The sequence below is a fragment of the Bison bison genome, unplaced genomic scaffold, assembly GCF_000754665.1.
Source record: "Bison bison bison isolate TAMUID 2011002044 unplaced genomic scaffold, Bison_UMD1.0 scf7180017864388, whole genome shotgun sequence".
Taxonomy (NCBI): Eukaryota; Metazoa; Chordata; class Mammalia; order Artiodactyla; family Bovidae; genus Bison; species Bison bison.
The window spans coordinates 5656193-5671765 of NW_011494960.1; positions in this window are offsets into that span (position 1 = coordinate 5656193).

The following is a 15573-nucleotide window of genomic DNA, read 5'->3' on the forward strand; positions in this document are numbered from 1 at the left end:
CTGCCCTGGCATGGCCAAGCATCCACCCCGGGCCTCCCACTGTCAACAGAAGAGGGGTTGCAGCTACAGTTGCTATGTTGCTATTGCTAAGTCGCTTCAGTTGTGTCCGACTCTGTGCGACCCCATAGACATCAGCCCACCAGGCTCCCCCACCCCTGGGATTCTCCAGGCAAGAACACTGGAGTGGGTTGTCATTTCCTTCTCCAATGCATGAAAGTGAAAAGTGAAAGTGAAGTCGCTCAGTCGTGTCCAACTCTTAGCTACAGTCCTCTTTCCAAATGGCCCAGCTCCAGGGATGGGCAAATTGGATTCTAATTTCGAATCCTATACACACAAGGAATTACCGCATCAAACCCTCCATGAGCTTCAAGAGAAGGAATGAGCTACAGTGTGTTCAGCATACATTTTCTTGATCCTCTGGTTATGTGACGAATTGCACCTTAAGAATTGACACGCGTCTTCTCTGGTTGGGGTTCTTAAAGGATCATCATAATATCTATTTCCTGCATGTTTACAATGTGCCAGGCATCACCCTACGTATTTTAAAGGCATTACCTCTACAAGCTAGTATGACAAGGTCACTGAGGCTATCAGAGATTCAAGCAGCAAGTCCAGGGTCACACTGTAAGTTTATGCAAGGACTTAACCCATGTCTTTATCCATTTATTACCCATCTCCCTCCAGATGCATGCCCAGCAGCTCTAGGAGAACCAGGCACATCATTTCAGGGTAATCTGAATGTTTATAAACTCACCCCTTTCAAATACATTTTGTTTGAACAACCAAGTACAGCTAAGAAGGCAGATTTTCTTTCATTTTTTACATTTTTATTGGAGTATAGTTGACCTCCAATGTTGCATTAGTTTCAGGTGTATAACAAAGTGTATCAGTTATACATACTCATTGTTCAGTTGCTAAGTCATGTCCGACTCTCATTCCTTCCAATGAATATTCAGCCATGACACCTTGACAGCCTTATAAGAAAACCCATCTAAGCCATTCCCAGACTCCTGACCCACAGAAGCTAAGAGATAATAAATTCACACTGTTTGAAGACACTAAGTTTGCAGTGATATTGTCATGCAGCAGTAGATAACCAACACAGCTACATAACCCACGGGTCTTCATAAATGTCTTCTTCCAGTTTATCTTATTATTGTTCACTGGTTTTATAGGCATTCATAGAAACAAACATCACTGGGACATGGAAATCCCAAGGGTTTCATGGGAGAATCACTCTCCATTTTTAAAGCTGGAAGCAACTTTAAAGATGCCAGAATTGAAAGAGACACGTGTACCCCAATGTTCATCGCAGCACTGTTTATAATAGCCAGGACATGGAAGCAACCTAGATGTCCATCAGCAGATGAATGGATAAGAAAGTTGTGGTACATATACACAATGGAATATTACTCAGCCATTAAAAAGAATGCATTTGAATCAGTTCTAATGAGGTGGATGAAACTGGAGCCTATTACACAGAGTGAAGTAAGCCAGAAAGAAAAACAACAATGCAGTATACTAACGCATATATATGGAATTTAGAAAGATGGTAACAATAACCCTGTATACGAGACAGCAAAAGAGACACTGATGTATAGAACAGTCTTCTGGACCCTGTGGGAGAGGGAGAGGGAGATTTGGGAGAATGGCATTAAAACATGTATAATATCATATATGAAATGAGTCGTCAGTCCAGGTTCGATGCACGATACTGGATGCTTGGGGCTGGTGCACTGGGACAACCCAGAGGGATGGTATGGGGAGGGAGGAGGGAGGAGGGTTCAGGATGGGGAACACATGTATACCTGTGGTGGATTCATTTTCATATATGGCAAAACCAATACAATATTGTAAAGTTAAAAAATAAAATAAAATTTTAAAAAAAGAAGAAAAAAAAAGATGCCAGATAGTAGAGTGGACAAAGTTACCTGGCCAGCACGAAATTTCTTCCTCAAACTGCCTCCTGAATTTCCTCTTAAGGAATTACTGGGTGGAGCCCAGCACACTGTAACTGCGGTTCCCAACTCATATCGAATGAGAGCAGGCTTGTCATCCAGTCTAAACCAACCTCCCTGGAATTTGATATTCATTTCATCCTTGCAGCAGCATTCTTACTCCTCTGTCCCCACCACAAGACTGTTGCTCTGGAAAAGCCATGACACCTGCTGGAGTTCAAGCCTGATTTTCAGTCATCTGCTGATTCTGCACATCTTCGCTATCCTTCCAAGAAATTTCCTTTGCTGCATGTTGCTGATCACACCTGTGATGCAAACAAAGGACGCTTACCAAATCACAGAGTGAAACTCAGAGCCAAGGTTTCCCAGTTCCCAGACCAGTTAGTTCCCTGTTCCCTGGGCCTGGTGAAATCCAGCCAAGGGCTGAAGAGAAGAGACCTTAAGAAATGCTTGGGCTTCCCTGGTGGCTCAGACGGTAAAGAATCTGCCTGCAATGCGTGAAACCCAGGTTCAATCCCTGGGTTGGGAAGATCCCCTGGAGAAGGTAATGGCAACCCACTTAGGATTCTTGCCTGGAGAATTCCATGGACAGAGGAGCCTGGTGGGCAACAGTCCATAGGGGCACAAAGAGGTGGACCCAACTGAGCAACTACACTTTCACTTTAAGAAATCCCTGGTCCAGAAAGACCCCACATGTGCAGGATACTAAACCAATGCACAACTACTGAGCCCACACTCCCTAGAGTCCATGCTTCACAACAAGAGAAGCCATCACGATGGAAGCTCACGCACCGCCACAAGAGAGTTGGCCCAGCTTGCAGTGCAGCCAAAAATTAAAACAACAGAATTAAAGATCTATCGTGTTTTGCTGCTATTGGGAAACCGAATATGTTTCTTGGTATGTTCTCTGTGTGTAGGACTGTGCTATTACAATAATTTTGTACTGCAAAAAAAAAAAAAAAGAAAGAAATGCTTATCTTACCAGAAAACGTAGGCAACTCACATATGCTCAAATGAATGCAACATGATGTTCAAAATACCTAGAAGGGTAGTGATAGTATGAAGAAGAGATGCAAGTAACCCAGGGAATTAGAGCAACAGAATTTGCTGCAGAAAAAAAAAAAATTGTTTAAACCCAGCTCTAATACAAGTTTTCCTCAGCCTTGTCCTTTTCAAGCGATTAGTGTTTCTGCAGATAAAGGATAAAGAGATTTTCAGAATTTAAGCAGATAAGCTGCCTGAGCAATTCTATTAATTATACAGAAGAGTATGGGTTGACTGTAGATTCTTTACTGTATTTACCATTGACTGGTAGTTTTTAAATCTTGAGAAGCTAAAATAAGAGATAAGCTGGAAAGAAAATTATCATTATTCTAGGTTGAAAAGAAGTATCAACCTTTTAATCAACTTACAGAGAGTGATTTTATATCTCAAAGTTCTGTTAAGGGCATTCAGGTCAATTACTTGCTCAGTTGGATCAGTAGCTATATTAGATTTATTGTGATTGTCAACAATTTGTAGAAAAGTAGGTAGGGAATATATTATCAGTGTCCTTCAACAGTCAGGTAATTAACTACATTTCTGAGAGATTTCAAGAGAATTTTCCATATTCCATGAGTTAAGTTCAGAGTCCAATCTGCCCTGCATAATCTGATTTCTAATTTAAAAGCATTATTCTAGTTGAATCTCAGGTTTCATCCCTCCCCCCCAAAAAAAGCATTCATTCAATTTCTACCATATGCTCAGCATTGTTTTCAACATTATGGTAAAACAATGCCAATTATCCCACTTTTGATAATAAAATATCCGCTTTGACTCTTCTAAAAGTTTATCCTGCATAAATTTTTTATTTTAGTTACTACTAATTAAAGTCTTTCTAAAATGATAATATAGCTTTCCAGATTCCTAAACAGAGTACTTTGAATATAACTAAAATTTTTCTTCATGTTTCAGAAGTTCATGAGCATTATTTTATTAAATTCAAATTCAACAAACAATTTTGGGCATCTATAATACAGTAATGTCCCCAAGGGCTATCAAACATATAGGTCTCTATCCTCCTAAAATTAATGGCTACAGAATAATTATGCTTTTCAAGTTCTGTTTTTCTGATTCTCTTTCTCCAACTTTGATATCAGCTTCAACTTGCCTATTTCTTCTGACTTCATGATTAATGAATCTCTCTCCTAACCTAGGAAAATGGAAGGATTCCAGGGGTGCTGATGTCACCCACTCACTTTTATAAACCAAGTCAATACAGAGGGATGGATAAAGATGTGGCACATATATCAGAGCAGAGATCAGATCAGTCACTCAGTCGTGTCCGACTCTTTGTAACCCCATGAATCGCAGCACGCCAGGCCTCCCTGTCCATCACCAACTCCCGGAGTTCACTCAGACTCACGTCCATCGAGTCAGTGATGCCATCCAGCCATCTCATCCTCTGTCGTCCCCTCCTCCTCTTGCCCCCAATCCCTCCCAGCATCAGAGTCTTTTCCAATGAGTCAACAATGAAATATTACTCAGCTATCAAAAAGAATGAAATAATGCCATTTGCAGCAACACGGATGAACTCAGAGTGTCATATTGAGGGATGTAAGTCAGAGAAGGAGAAATATCACATGACATCCTTTATATGTAGAATCTAGAAAGAAATGATACAAATGAACTAATTTACAAAACAGAAAGAGATTCACAGACTTAGAAAATGAACTTATGGTTGCCAGGGGGAAGGGATAGTTAGGGAGTTTGGAATGGTCATGTACACACTGCTATATTTAAAACGGATAACCAACAAGCACCTATTACATAGCACATGGAACTCAGCTCAATGTTATGAGGCAGCCTGGATGGGAGGGGAGTTTGGGGCAGAATGAACACATCTGTATGTATGGCTGAGTCCCTTCATTGGTCATCTGAAACTATCACAACATTGTTAATTGGCCATGAAAGAAAGTGAAGTCGCCCAGTCGTGTCCGACTCTTAGTGATCCCATGGACTGCAGCCCACCAGGCTCCTCCGTCCATGGGATTCTCCAGGCAAGAGTACTGGAGTGGGGTGCCATTGCCTTCTCTGTAATTGGCCATAGCCCAATACAAAATTGGATAAGGCAATGGCACCCCACTCCAGTACTCTTGCCTGGAGAATCCCATGGACAGAGGAGCCTGGTGGGCTGCAGTCCACGAGGTCGCTAGGAGTCAAACACGACTGAGTGACTTCACTTTCACTTTTCACTTTCATGCATTGGAGAAGGAAATGACAACCCACTCTAGTGTTCTTTCCTGGAGAATCCCAGGGACAGGGGAGCCTGGGGTCGCACAGAGTTGGACACGACTGAAGTGACTTAGCAGCAGCAGCAGCAATACAAAATAAAAAGTTCAAAAATAATTAAGCCAAGTCAATAGATTCCTAACTAATTACAGAGTGCTCTATTTCTCTCCTGTGGGGGCAAGTCCATGAGCTTCGTTAGATGTTTGTCTTGCTAAATAGTCGTCCTTTCACTGTCGATACAAATACAAAATTGTTGATACTAGGAATCTGGGACATGATGGAGTGCCAGGAATGCTGAATATAAATTATATACCTAGATTCATTATCAAAATCCAATAGACAATAAGGGCATTCCTACACTGAGATATTCTGAGAAATAGTACATGTCTTAGATGTACTAGGCGAAAGGATGGAACTAGATAAATAAAAAGAATCATTTTTCTTAGAGCATCTACTAGTATACCTACTCCAAATCAGTATTATGGGGTGATTACTACTGGCCCCATTTACAAATGAGAAAGCAAATACGTAGCTTTTCAGAAAGTATAGCTCCAATCCCACAGTAAGTGCGCAAAGCCAGCATGCACATGCAGATCAGCCTGAGGACAAAGCTATTCTGATGCCAGGGCCCCACGTCCCAGCGCTCCGTCACACTAAAGCTGTCACACGTTTTCAGACTGTGGTGAAACAGGCTGATTCCAGATTGTTCATGACAAATGAGAACAGAGCCAGGAACATTACTCTCAAAGCATGACAGCTATTTCTATTTTAGGCTCCCTACCTATAGTGATTAATGCTGTATCAAGTTGCTTAAGCCAAAACACCATTTCACAAAAACCCCTTCGTGTAATGGCTACGCTTTTGAGTTCACCAAAAGAGGAATGCTTGGCTCCTTGGACTGACTGGTTGATGCCAGCCCTGATTCTCCATTTCACCCTTTCAAACCGTTACTCTCCCAGCTCCTCCTACAATGGTGGTGCAAGGTCTAATTCCTGTAAAAAAAAAAAAATATATATATATATATATATATGTATGTATGTATGTATATCCCTTATTGAGGTTCTGCTTCTCTGATTTAACACTGACTATAAAACACTGTGCAGCACATTTAAAAGGAAATGGGACTGGGGGAGTTCAGAGGTGACCAAGGGCTGTCTAGTGCCCAGTGCGCAGAGAATAGGATGTGCCAGTCTGTTGGCACTTTATAAGCTGTGGGTCATTTTGGTTGCCAGGATTTTCGTAACTGCAAATCCAGGAGCTAAAGCATTTTTAGGTCAACGTGCCCTTTACAAACGCACTGCATGTAACTTAGTCACTGTGCACCCACTGCAGCATCTGACCCAGCTCAGTTACGATGCCAGGAGCCTTTGCATCCGAGACCTCACCTGCCTCAGCTCAGTCAGACAGAAAATATGTGGCTTGGGAGCCCACGGCTGGCTTCTGGCCCCAGCTCTGACCCCCTAATTAAGACACATAACTGTGCAGGCCTGGTTTCCTCTTGTATCATTAGAGGTGTAAGCCCAAGGAAATGATTTCTGAGGTCCCTTAGAAATAAATTTTGAAAGCATGTTATGAAAAGCAAATTGAAAGTCGATTCCTAGCACATAAGCAGAAACTGCACTCAACCAAAAGAAGTTTATCAAATATATGGGAAAGGGATGATCCTAGAGAGAAAAGGAGCCACTTAATGAAACCACTAATCCTCAGACCTGAAAATACATGGTCTCCCCTCCTGACTAACACCACATAAAGCAGATTGAGAATTTGTTGCTGCTGTTATTACAAGAAGCTCTCATTTCCAATGAAACTCATCTTACAGGTTGAAAGTCTGTTCATTTTCCTGTTGGTATTACTATTTGATTTTGCCTATCAGTTCTACGTATTTTTGGTCTGTTCTGTGGCATTATTTGAGACAACATATGTGATCCAGAGCAACAGTTTCATATCTGAGGGAAATGGATAGACAGGCACCTCCCTTAAGCAGCTTTCTGAATGAAATATTCTCAACATAAAGCCTGAGGATCTCAGGGTTGAAAAGGACCTTAGAAATCATCTCATCCAGGGCTGCTCACACTTCAGCTCGGACCCTAAGTCTGAGCACCCCGCTCCCAAAAGTGGTGCCCGGTTGGCTATATCAGAAACTCAGAAGCATCTTTTACAAATTCTTAGATTCCTATCTTCAAGAGATGAGTCTGGGATTTTTTTTTTCATTTCTATTGGAGTTAGTTTCTACTATACAGCAAAGTGAGTCAGCTATATGTTTGCATATAGTCCCTCCTTCTTGGATTTCCTTCCCACTTAGGTCACCACAGAGCACAATAGAGTTCCCTGTGCTGTACAGTAGGTTCTCATAAGTTATCAATTTTATCCATAGGAGCAATAGTAATCCCAATCTTCACTTCCCGCCCCCGCCACCGGTACCCATACATTTGTTCTCTATGTCTGTGTCTCTGGAATTTTTTTTTTCTTAAGCTTGCCAGCTAATTCAAATTTGTTGCTAGGTTTGAGAATAACTCTCTGGAAGGACCATCATTCAGCATTTAAATTGTCATTACAGAACTTCTGGTGCTGATCAAAACAGAGCGAGCCCATTATAGCCTCTCCCATTGATTATAACTAAAACCTCCAGAGAGAACACAATAGCAACTAGCTAAGAACTCTGAAAAATGAACAGAAGCAAGTAGATTGAGAAGGGAAGTCAAAATCTGAAGAGCAATTGGTGTGGCAATGAGATTACTTGGTTTTTCTTTCCTGTATCTCTTGGCTTTGATCCAAGGATGGGCTAAGTCCTGCAACTGTCACCAGGTATAGACTGTAAAAAAAATAAAAATAAAAAAGAAGCCCCCTTTTCTAACCGGAGGATCAGGAAAGGGTGCTTGTCAGGCAAAGGAGATGGGAGAGAATCCCTTTTTCTTTTTCTTTCCCTCCCAGACCTCAATGCTTCACTGTCATGATGGTGGCCACAGAGGTGTGGGCACCTAAAACTCAAACAACCATCTCTCGGTTTACACAAAATTGGGAAAGGAAAGCCCAATGGTCTGAAGAGTGTGGCAGGATTCCTGTTATTTTTCTCTCTTCTTTCTCTTCATGTTGCTTAGGAAGCACCACAGGTGCTCAGAAAGTGCATGGGCTAAAATTCTGGGAGAAACAGTGGGTTTCTAGCCAGAAGACTGCCAAAAAAAGGACCCTCGGGAGCCAGAGAGAGTCAGGGAAAGTCCGAGGATGAGAAAGCTGGAGAAGGAAACCCATTAGTTCTGAATATGAACTATTACCAGTCTCAGACTCACTCCTGAGTTACACATTGCACAAAACAGACCCAAAGAATATTGGGAAAGGTTTTGAAAACTAAATTATGATATAAATCACTGTCCAAGGAACAGATAAACACCTGAATGGTGTATGTGTTGGGCAGACACACAGAGCACAGCAAAAGCTTTGAAAACTGAACTGATATTGGAACCACCACTCAGAAGGCAAAACACAACTCGGGGTATGAGCCTAACCAGGTACACTGCCTACGAAAATAAACAAACAAAAATTACTGTCCTCCAGAGGATTTTAATACAACCCAGAGTCTCACAACATGATATTCAAAATTCCAGAATACAATTCAAAATTACTTGACTCACAGAAAAAGCAACAAAGAGAAAATCTGCTCAATTCTCAAAGGAAAAGAGCATCAACAGACACCAAACCCAAGACGATCCAGGTGTTGGAATTATAAAGATTTAAAGTGATGATTATAACCATGATCCATGAAGTTGGACACTCTTGAAATGAATGGAAATATAGATGTTTTCACCAGAAAAAATAGAAATGCTAAAGAAGAACAAAGTGGAAATTTTAGACCCTTAAAATAGTTTCTGAAACAGAGAAAATTCACTGGATGGGCTCAATAACACAAACAAAAATTAACATTCTCCAGAGATTTTAGAGGTACCCAGAATCAATAGAGAGATCAGAAATAGACCCTTACAAATATGGTTAATTAACTCAATACAATTTTTTGATAAAAGTGCAAAAAATTTTTAATGGAGAAAGAACAGTCATTTCAGCAAGTAGTGATGGAACAGTTAGACATCCATACCCACAAGAGTCAACCTCAGCATACACCCTATGCCATATACAAAAATAAACTCAATATGGATAATATGCCCAAATATAAAGTATAAACCTATCAAACACCTTAAAGGAACCATAGGAGAAAATCTTTGTTATTTTGAGTCAGGAAAAGTTCTTAAATACAGCCCCCAAAACATCCATAAGTAACAAAAGACATTATTATTAACCTGGACTCCATCAGAATGAAAAATACGGAGTCATAAGAGGCTTTGGGGACAAAAAAAGTCTTTCCACCATGGCTCAGCAATACAGAATTCACCTGCAATGCAGGAGATGAGGGTTTGATCCACGGGTTGGGAAGATCCCCTGGAGGAGGAAATGGCAACCCACTCTAGTATTCTTGCCTGGACAGTCCCATGGACAGAGGAGCTACAGTCTATGGCATCACAAAGAGCTGGACACAATTGAGCAACTGAGCACACGCACACACATTCATAAAAGGCTTTAAAAATGTTTTTAAAATGAAAAGAACATCACAGACTGGGCAAAAATATTTGAAAATCACATAACTGATAAAGAACTTGTATCCAGAATATATAAAGAACTCTCAAAACTCAACAATAAGAAAATAATCCAATTTTTCAAATAGGCAAAAGATTTGAACAGTCAGTTTACCAAAGAAAATATATGGATGGCACATAAAAAGATTTTCAACATCATTATTCACAGAGGAAATGCAAATTAAAACCACTGATTAGAATAACTGATTAAAATACCATTATTAGAATCACTAAAATTTTAAAATCAAGAAATTGATCATACCAAATGCTGGTAAGGATGTAGAATCTGGAGTTCTCACTTATTGCTGATGGGAATGCAAAATTGTACAGATACTTTGGGAAACAATTGGGCAGTTTCTTATAAAATTAAATATGGACTTACTTTATGACCAGAAATTCTCCTTGGTTTACTCCAAAAATGTGAAAAGTTCTATTCACACAAAAACCTATATGCTGCTAATGTTTGTAGTATTAGTAGTTTATTCCTTCTAAACTGGAAGCAACCCAAACATTCTTGAAATTTATCTTAATTGGTATTCTCTGAGATTCCTAGATCTGTGGTTTGGCGTCTGACATTAATTTTGGGAAATTCTCAGTTATTATTGCTTCAGATATATTTTTTCTGTTCCTTTCTCTCTTCTGGTACATTATACCTTTTGTAGTTAGCCCACAGTTCTTGGATATTCTGTTCCAGCTTTTTTCCATCTTTTTTCTCTTTGCTTTAGTTTTGGAAATTTCTGTTAGCATGCTCTCATGCTCACTGATTCTTTCCTCAGTTGTGTCCAGTCTACTAATGAGCCCATTAAAGACAGTCTTCATTTCTATTGGTAGTTTTGAATTCTAGCATTTCTTCTCGACTCTTTCTTAGGATTTCCATCTCTGGATTTCCACCTATCTGTTCTTGCATATTGTCTACTTTTATCATTAAAACTTTTAGCATATTAATCATGTGTGCTCAGTCACTTTAGTCACATCCTAAAGTTTGCAACCCTATGGACTGTAACCCCACCAGGCCTTTCTGTCCATGGAATTCTCCAGGTAGTAATACTGGAGTGGGTTGTCATGCTCTCCTCCAGGGGGGATCTTCCCAACCCAGGGGTTGAACCTGCATCTCCTGTATTGCAGGCAGATTCTTTATCACTGAGCCACTGAGCCACAGTTGTTTCAAATTCCTGGACTGACAGTTCTAACATTCTTGCCATATCAAGTTTGGCCCTGTCTCCTCAAACTCTGTTTGTTGCCTATGATATACCTTGTAATTTTTGTTGAAAGCTGGATATGAGTACTGAGTAAAGGAAACCCAGTAATCATTCTCATGAAGGTCACTACTTGTATGTTTCTGTTCCAATAAATTGTGATTCTCTGTATCCACCTATCTCTCTCTTCAATTTCAGGGGCAGTAGTCTTTCCTGGGATCTCAATTCTCTGATGAATATAAGAAAAGTTGTTGATTTTCAGTTTGTTCAGCTTTTAAATTGTTGTTAGAATGGAGACATGACTTCCAAGCTCCTTACATGCCATACTGGAAACCAGAAGTCACTTAGATATTCTTCAACTGGTGAATGGAGGGACAATGTGGTAGATCTATACAATGGAGTACTACTCAGCAATAAAAAGGATCAAAACTTGGATGAGTCAACAATATGGATGAATCTCAAATATACTATGATGAGTGAAAGAAACATGTTCCAAAAGGCTGGATATTGTATGATTTCATTTACATGGCATTCTGGGAAAGTCCCAGGCTTCCCTGATAGCTCAGTTGATAAAGAATCCAACTGTAATACAGGAGACCCCAGTTCAATCCCTGGGTTGGGAAGATCCCTTAGAGAAGAGAAAGGCTACCCACTCCAGTATTGTGGCCTGGAGAATTCCATGGACTGTATCGTCCATGGGGTCTCAAAGAGTTGGACACGACTGAGTGGCTTCCACTTTCACTTTCTTTTCACTTTCACTGGGAAAGTAAAAATTTCAGCGTATAGAACAGATCGGTGGTTGCCAGTGCTAAGGGATGGGTGTTGATTTGACTACAATGGGGAAGTACAAAATAATTCTGGAGGATGGTAATGATTCTGTATCTTAATTGTTGTGGTAGTTGTAGGAGTCTATGCATTTGTCAGAATTCATGAAACAATACAATAAAAAGTTTATACATTTTAAAGGATTTTTTAAATTGCCATTACAGCATCCCATCTACATTGTTTCCAAACTCTGCCTGAAGGTTTACTATGATGAGGAATTTACTCTTTTCAGAGCCCACTGATCATATTATTAACAAATTTTCCCATAAATGTGCTGTGAATGGATTACAGGTTGTCAAGATATTAAACATCTCAGACCTCAGGCAGGCAGGATTCATTGAACCACTTTTTTCCACAATGAGCTGTAGAAATTCTTTCATTTTCTATAACTGCCATAAAGTTTAAAAGGATGCACTGTTATTAGATTTTTTATACATTGAAACAATATCAGCCTATCTATAATGTCTATTCTTATTGGTCCTAATTTTTTCTTGAAACAAATGTATTGTTTCCTTATATATATTGAAGCTCATCAGGTATTTGAAGATTTGCTATATGTTTTCCTGCTCCCACCATCACCAGTTCTTCTCTGGTTCCGTGGGCTGTTCTTCACATGGCACATTCTAAGATTCTTTATTACCTCCTGGAACATGATTTTTATTTTCAGTATTGCTTCCCAATCTCCAGAACATGGCATTCAATTTTCAGCTAGCGTAGGATCTACAAGGAAAACATTTTTTTTACTGAAGTTGGTTCCCTGCTATCTATCTTCCCATATCCATCAGAAAACAAATACTGCAATCTTTCTTTGCAGACTGAAAATACTACAGTGTTTCACGATGTTCGAGTTTTGTGGTTTAACTGTACTGGCTCTATGGCCTCTACGAGTTCTTGGAGCACTTTCAAATTCTAGCATTTGGAGACAGCTCACTAGAAGGAATTCATAGACTCAAAATATCATCACCAAGCAAGTCAACAATAACTACAACACAACCACCAGCACTATATCTCAGCATCTATTAAAGGATCCACATCTATAAAAAGATCTGCAGTTGTCACACCGTATACTTGGCCACCCCCCACCACCGCGTCATTCTGTAACTAGAGCTCCTTATTGCTCTGACCCCTTTCTTTCAAATACTCATGGGGCAAAGCTCTCCTCTCGTCCAGGAAACAGGACACCTTTCTTGGGTTCCAGCTAATCCTCTTAGGAAACTGTTCCTCACTCACATCAACTCACCATCTACTTAACCCACATTCCAGCTGACAGACATTGCCATAATATTATATATACTTAGTCAGAAATAAATTTTATCTACTGTGGGTTTTTTGGACTTTAGTTTAAATCTCTTGGTCTATGACCTCAGATATAGCAAAAATGGATTTAAGAAATTAACCCACACACTTATGGGTACCAGATTATTTTTGACAAAGGGGGCAAGAATATACAATGGGAAAAAGTCTCTTCAATAAGTGATGCTGGGAGAACTGGACAACCAAGCATAAAAGAGTAAAATTAGAACACTTCCTAACACCATACACAAAGATAAGCTCAAAATGGATTACAGACCTAAATATAAGACCAGAAACTATAAAATTCCCAGAAGAAAACATAGGCAGAACATTGTATGACATAAATCACAGCAAGATCCATTATGACCCACCTCCTAGAAAAATGGAAATAAAAACAAAAATAAACAGTTCAGTCACTCAGTCATGTCCGACTCTTTGCATCCCCCTGGACTGCAGCACACCCAGCTTCCCTGTCCATCACCAACTCCCGGAGTTGACTCAAACTCATGTCCGTTGAGTCAGTGATGTCCTACCTTCTAGAATAATGGAAATAAAAACAAAAATAAGCAAGTGTAACCTAATTAAATGTAAAAGCTTTTGCACAGCAAAGGAAACTATAAACAAGGTGAAAAGACAAATGTCAGAATGGGAGAAAATAATAACAAAAAAAAACAATTGACAAAGGATTAATTTCCAAAATACACAAGCAGCTCATACAACTCATTACCCGAAAAATAAACCCAATCAAAAAATTGGGCAAGAGACCTAAATAGACATTTCTCCAAAGAAGTCATACAGATGGCTAACAAATACATGAAAAGATGCTCAACATCACTCATTATTAGAGAAATGCAAATCAAAACTACAATGAGATATCACCTCACACTGGTCAGAATGGCCATCATCAAAAAATCCACAAACAAGTGCTGGAGAGGGTGTGGAGAAAAGGGAACCCTCTCGCACTACTGGTGAGAATGTAAATTGATACAGCCTCTATGGAAGACAGTATGGGCGTTCCTTAAAAAACTAGGAATAACACCACCATGCTGCTGCTGCTGCAGCTGCTAAGTCACTTCAGTCGTGTCCGACTCTGTGTGACCCCAGAGATGGCAGGCCACCAGGCTCCCCCGTCCCTGGGATTCTCCAGGCAAGAACACTGGAGTGGGTTGCCATTTCCTTCTCCAATGCATGAAAGTGAAAAGTGAAAGTGAAGTCGCTCAGTCATGTCCGACTCTGTGCGACCCCATGGACTGCAACCTACCAGGCTCCTCCATCCGTGGGATTCTCCAGGAAAGAGTACTGGAGTGGGGTGCCATTGCCTTCTTCATAACACCACCATAAGACCCAGCAACACCACTTCTAGGCATATATTCCAAGGAAGCCAAAACTGAAAAAGATACATGTACTCCAATGTTCATTGCAGCATTATTTATAGTAGCTGGGACATGGAAGCAACCTAGATGTCCATCGACAGATGAATGGATAAAGAAGCTGTGGTACATATATATGATGGAATATTGCTCAGTCATAAAAAGGAACACATTTGAATCAGTTCTAATGAGGTGGATGAACCTAGAGCCTATTACACAGAGTGGAGGAAGTCAGAAAGAGAAAAACAAATATCTCACATTAACACACATATACGGAATCTAGAAAAAGGGTACTGATAAACCTATTCTCAGGGCAGCAATGGAGATGCAAATATAGAGGACAGAGTTATGGACAAGGGCGGCAGAGAGGGAGGAGAGGGTGAGATGAATGGAAAGAGTGGCATGGAAGCATACACACTAACATAAGCAAAATAGATAGCCAATGGAAATTTGCTATATGATTCAGGGAACTCAAACCAGGGCTCTGATGTTGAAGCTGAAACTCCAATACTTTGGCCACTTGATGCGAAGAACTGACTCATTTGAAAAGACCATGATGCTGGGAAAGATTGAGGGCAGGCGGAGAAGGGGATGACAGAGGATGAGAGGTTGGATGGCATCACTGACTCAATGGACATGAGTTTGGGTGGACTCTGGGAGTTGGTGATGGACACGGAGGCCTGGTGTGCTGCAGTCCATGGAGTCACAAAGAGTCAGACACAACTGAGTGACTAAACTGAACTGAACTGAAACCAGGGCTCTGTAATAACCTAGAGATGAGAGAAAGTGTAGAAAGTGGGAGGGAGGGGACGTATGTACACTTATTGCTAATTCATGTTAATGTATGATAGAAATCAAACCAATATTACAAGGCAATCATCCATCAATCAATTAAAAATAAATAAATATAATCTTCTAGAAAAAGAAATTGGGTTGAAGTCTCCCAACCCCAAGTCATCCCCTCAGTGGATCTTTGAAACACACCCTGCAAGTTATAACTCAAATCTGATGACAGATAATTTTTGCAACTCCTATTTAT